This window comes from Xenopus laevis, chromosome 6L (genome assembly GCF_017654675.1).
Source record: "Xenopus laevis strain J_2021 chromosome 6L, Xenopus_laevis_v10.1, whole genome shotgun sequence".
Classification (NCBI taxonomy): Eukaryota; Metazoa; Chordata; class Amphibia; order Anura; family Pipidae; genus Xenopus; species Xenopus laevis.
The window spans coordinates 53,914,787-53,921,186 of record NC_054381.1 but is presented as its reverse complement, the minus strand read 5'-3'; positions in this window follow the sequence as shown (position 1 = coordinate 53,921,186).

The window sequence follows — 6,400 nt, the reverse complement described above, 5'->3', positions numbered from 1 at the left end:
AACAACTGCCTTTAATGTAGCTTTTTGGATTCTTCAGAATGTGTCATTTACAAAAATGTATAGTTTTGCAGGGGTCTTTTTACTGTAATTCAGAGCTTTCTGGATAATGGATCCCATACCTGTACTTTCATTTTTCCTTATGGATTTGTCTAATGGAAACTACATGAATATTTATTTTCCTTTTGATTTATTTCCCCCAAGTTGTTATGAAGGTGTGCTGTTCAGAAGCACGTTATAAACTCCAGAAAATCGAAATCCTTCCTATCCTGTCACCATTTCCCATTTTAAAGAGGCTATTACCCAGCATTCTATGAGGTGTGTTATGGTTTCACTTGGGACTGGCTAACTGCATGGCCAGTTAATGTTATTCTATGTAGTGAAGACACATTACAGCATATGCAGACAGATACAATAAATTCATGACTGCATAGATATTACCTTTAAGCACAATTCTTTGGGAAAATATGAAGGGACAGCAGCAGAATGTCAGGAGCGCACAATGGTGTTCCCGTCTCCAGCGGCATCACATCCAATATGGCGGCGCCCATGAGCCACGTGGGACAACGCCAGCGCAATGACAGCACATGCTTGGCGCCAAAATTTTAAATAAGAGGAAACCGAGCTCACGGGTTCAATGCCCAATTATAGGATTTATTTGTTGCATTCCTGGGGTTTCTTGTATCCTGATTCCTGGACTTTTTGACCCTAACCTGAACCTTGACTTTGGTCCTTCTATGCCTGCCTATTGAACTATTGCCTGAAATTGACTACGTTTACTCCTGATCCCTTTCTGGTTACCATGAACTTGGACTTTTACCTGAGGCTTCCTCCTTGGTCCAGACTTCACAGTTGGGATCCGATAGGCCCCTGACACAGACGTCCTGCTATGGGGCTGGTATAGGTAATGGGGAATATTCTGGGTTTGTGTTAATCCGGAGCTTGTTTGTCAGTGGCCTCAACAGGGTGGTTCACCTTTAAGTTAAAGTATGTTTTATAGAATGGCTAATTCGAAGCAACTTTTCAGTTGGACTTCATTTTTCTGTTTTATAGTTTTTGAATTATCTGCCTTTTTCTTCTGGCTCATTCTAGCTTACAAATAGGGGTCACTGACCCCATCTAAAACAAGTGCTGCGTAAGGCTACAAATGTATTGTTATTGCTACTTTTTATTACTCATTTTTCTGTTCAGAAATTGCAAAATGGAGAGCTGCTGAATAATAAGCGAAATAACTTGAAAACCACAAATAATAGAAAATGAAAATCAATTGCAAATTGTCTCAGAATATCACTTTCTACATCATGCTAAAAGTTAATTTAAAGGTGAACAACCCCTTTCACTTCATTATTTCAGAAATGGGACAGAATTTTTTTCTGATTATATTCAGAAAATGTCTGAATTACATTATTTAAACATTGTAATTAATTTTCATTTGTGCAATACAAATACAATACAAAAGGAATCTGGCACAGCTGGCCTTTTCTGTAAACCTGGGGCAAGATGATATAACTAAGCACCCTTAAATATAACAAATTGTAAAAGGGATGATGAAAATCAGACAATTGCAGTGGGTGACCATTATATTGATATTAATACATCTATATTAAAAGGGAATTTGCTGAATTCAGATTGCCCACAGCAGATGTCACACTTATTTGATGCAAAATAGTTCCTAAACAAGTTTGGAGAACAGATTCCCTGAAAATTTTGGAGGTGTGCAGATGAAAAGTGACTTAAGTCACTTAATTTCCAAATTTGCAGCATCAGTTACATTAACTTTGAAATTGACACAGGAAGTGGTTGCCCTAGCAACAGAGTTTGTATATTGTCAGATATTATTTCTTTATCCAAATCCTAAGAAAAAAAAATCTTTTTTTGTCCAATAGTCTCTGGATTGGAAAAATTGCCAAGAACAGTTTAGCGTCCGGTTATGGAGTGGAAGAGAAATGTGAGTTGGTTCTTAGAAGGGATAAGAAACACCCAAGTAAAGATTGCTTTGAACTCTGAGCTAATTGCTTAAAGGGGTTGTTTAAATTAACTTTTAGTATGATGTTGAGATTGATAATCTTACAATTGATTTAAATTTTTTATTATTTATGGTTTTTGAGTTATTTAGCTTTTTATTCAGCAGCTCTCCAGTTTGCAATTTAGGGTAGGACTCCACGAGCGATTTTGTCGCAATCCACGTCGGGTCAACGCTGCGACACCACGCGACAATTCTATCTCTTACCTTATTTTTGTTGCATGCGACAATTCGCATGCGTTTTGTCGCAGCGTGTCGGATCGCGACAAAATCGCTCTTGGAGTCCTACCCTTAAGCAGTCTGGTTGCTAGGGCCCGAAGTACCCTAGCAACCATGCATTGATTTGAATATGAATAGGAGAGGTCTGAATAGAAAGGTGAGTAATTAAAAGTAGCAGTAACTATACATTTGTAGAGCTTTTGTTTTTAGGTGGGGTCAGTGACCCCTGTTTGAAAGCTGGAAAGGGTCAGAAGAAGACAAGTAATTAAAAAACTATTAAAATAAATGAAGGCCAGTTGAAAAGTTGCTTAGAATTAGCCATTCTATAACATATTAAAAGTTAACTTAGAGGTGAACAACCCCTTTAAGCACAATTGTACCTTAGTAAATGAATGAATTAAAGCGGATTAGTTATGGTTATGAAGTTTTAAGTCGTCCTACTATTAAATATGGAATCCATGAGTCCAGTTATGAACTGCTTTGCCCATGGCTGTGGAATATGCCTGTAATATACAAATAAAGGATAATAATCATAATGGCTGTTACAATAATAGTCCAGTCAAGTGTTATACATATTTAGGGGTGTTGGTTCCAATGTGGTGCATGTATATTTGCTGTCTCATAACTGTGACTTGGTGTGACATAGTAACATATACCCCATCAGATGTGGCTTGTACCTATAAATGGTGACTAGAAGGTGCATCAGCCATGAATTCCTCAGGGGACCTCCTCCCAGGGGGACAATGGTATAGCCCACAGCTGACCTTTTAAAAGAGAATTCAACCCTAACGTTAAAAAACCCTACCCCTCCCCTACCCTACATAGACCCCCCCTCCCTCCAGCCTAATTGTTCCCCATGGCAAACGATTTACTTACCCCTTGGTGCAGATTCAGGCATCGGAGTTCATGGGCACCATCTTCAGCCGCTTTGGAATGAGAGTGGCGCTTCGAAAAATTTGCCGCATGCGCAGTTGTCGCAAAACAGAAAATTGCTCCAACTGCACATGGGGGGAGGGGTTTTTTAACATTAGGATTGAATTTTTACATTTTTTTTTTATTATGTGTTTTTTGAGTTATTTAGCTTTTTATTCAGCAGCTCTTCAGTTTGCAGTTTCATCAATCTGGTTGCTAGGGTACAAACTACCCTAGCAACCATGCACTGATTTAATTAAAAGGCTGGAATATGAATAGGAGAGGACCTGAATAGAAAGATGAGTAACAAAACAATACATGTGTAGCCTTACAGAGTATTTGTTTTTTAGATGGGGTCAGTGATCCCTATTTTGAAAGTTGGACAGAGTCCAAAGAAAAGGGTGATATCTGCACTTTTTATTAGGTTTTAAATTACCACGTCCACAACCGTAGATGTTACAGTATATATTAGAGCCGAGGGTGAGATCACTTTCATGACAGACTTTCATGATGTTGCTTGAAAAACTGTTTGACTTCAGATTCTTATTCTTAAAGGGGTAGTTCACCTTTAAAGGACATGTGAAGCCTACATTTTCCTACTAATATATAATATATATACCATATTATATACACCATCAGTAACATTGAGACATGCAGGCTGTAATGTTTACACAGGCACAACATACTCTGATAAAAAGTTCTGCTGGGGTTGAGCATTATAATGGTTGAGCTCAGGAGAAGTGGTTAGGAGAAAAAAATAGGATCTATGGGAACCAACAATGCTATCGCTTCATTGGCTGTTAGACTAAAGGGTGTGTTAAGTAATCTAAGATGAGAAGAACGGAGCATTCTCATGAGCCACAGCCAAAGTATATTCCTGAGGGAGGGGGCCAAGTGGGTTAGAGGAGGAGAAGGATTTATAAGTGATTAGGAGGATGCTGCAGCCTTACTGTTAACCTTTTAACAACCAGAGTGGCACGTATCTAAAGAAGAGGCTGTTCACCGATTAAATGTGCATGTGGAGGGATTACATGCCCTTTAAGTTAACTTTCAGCATGTTATAGAATGGCTAATTCTAAGCAACTTTTCAACTGGCCTTCATTTTTTTCTTTTTTATAGTTTTTGAATTATTTGCCTTCTTCTTCTGACTCTTTGCAGTTTTCAAACGGGGATCACTGACCCCATCTAAAAACAAATGCTGTGTAAAGCTCCAAATGTATTGTTATTGCTACTTTTTTACTACTCATCTTTGTATTCAGGCCTTTTCTATTCATATTCCAGTCTCTCATTCGAATCAATGCATGGTTGCTAGGGGAATTTGGACATTGCAGACTGGAGAGCTGCTGAATAAAACACTAAATGACTTAAAAAACACGAATAAAAACCAATTGGAAATTGTCTCCAAATATCGCTCTCTACATCATACTAAAAGTTAATTTAAAGGTGAACAACCCTTTTTCTTATTATTAGTGCCCCCCATTTTCTAAACTCTTCTCCTCCTATAGTTTTAGGGGTACAACACCCAAACTCTCCACACTTATTCATCATATAGTGGAGCAGGTTGCTTGTGCTTTTTTAAGTGATCCTGCCCCCCCTCTTTCTGTGGTGCCACACTTACAGCTTTGAAGCTACACTCACCAAACTTTAATTACATACTCATGGGGTCACCCTGAATGAAATGGCCAACATTTATTGAACGACAAAGTGGGAGGCGCCAACAACAGCCAATCAAATTTCAGCCATTGACTTTAATGACAGTCATGGGGTCAACCCAAAGGAAAATGCAATATTAGTTGGACACCCACAAGTGGAAACAGCCAATCAGATTTTCAGCCATTAACTTTCAATGGAAAAATTAACCTGCTGCCATTCTCACAGTATTAACACCTGGGTCCTCAAACTTTTCACAGTTGGTCACTAGTGGACTGCAGGTCAAGGTCAGTAAAAGTGGACGCTGCCACCAACAGCCAATCAGATTTCATCCATTGAATTTAATTGATTTACATTTAAAACACTCCCATTCTCACACTATGTATGCCAGGGTTCCCAAACTTTGCACAGTCACTCACTGGGTGACTACGTATTCAAGGATATAAAAAGTGGGTGGGGCCGCCATCAACCAATCAGATTTAATTCAGTGACTTCACATGTTCTTCAAACCAACATGAAGTTTGTTCTTAAATTATAATTTGTAGTTTTATGTTGCTCTTTTTTTCTTTACTGGTCAGATTCTAGGCAGCTTGCTGAAAACTAAATGTCATCACCACTGAACGTCCTGGACAAGCTGCATCGAGAAGCAGTAGTTGCTGATTTGAAAGGAAATTGTTTGATTTCTCCTTTTTAAGTTTTTTATTATTAAAACAGAAAAGGCTACTTCCCAGAGCAATCTGCCTCTCTGTGGCTTTTGGCATTCTGGGAGTGTTAGTGGTCTTCTCTCTGGTTCCCATAGATGCGCACTCATACGCAGCCAGAATGATTGGTTGGCACAAACCAGATACCTTGAGTGGCCTCTTTGGGTTAGGCTGCTGCACAGCACACCTGAATACCTACTTCAATCGCACAACTTCTGCTTTTTTCCTCCCCCTGGTTCATGACCTGAATGGTACCATCTTGAGCCCGCCTGCATTCTCCATGAGAAACTGGTGAATAACTTAGAAACACTTGAGTAAAATGTTACTAAATGAACTTTGTGGGTCCTGTAAGAGCCAGAGTCTCAAGCAAACAAATTATTACATGTTTGTACAGAAAGTACAGGGTGGTAATATCACTTCTTTGTCCAGAAAACATATTTATAGATAAGAAACAGTTCACAGCTCAATGTTAGCGAATGAGTGACCTGTTTTTATTTGTTTTTGGATCTTAGCTCCCCTATGAACTATTTTTGGTCAGGGCCACCCTTAATACATTCAAATCTCTTACATTCCTGCATTTTACACTGTTACAATGGGAATTCATTTTATAAGGTGCTTTTCCCATATTTTACAATCTGTGATCCTGAAAATGACTGTTTGTTATTGGCGAATGTTTTTGAGAAGTTAAAATAGAATATAACTAAGGGGTGCCAAATGCACAGCACCCCCCAGTGATTGTAATCGTTAGCAGAAAACTGCCCTGGCCCAGGGTTGTTAGCGAACAACATGGCGCGATCCTCATCTTCTGCTTCTTTCTTCAATGCTGGCAGCAGAAGCACGCACAGTAGAGTCAAAAGTCTGCATTTTTATTGAAGTTCACCTTTTCAAGCATGCACAC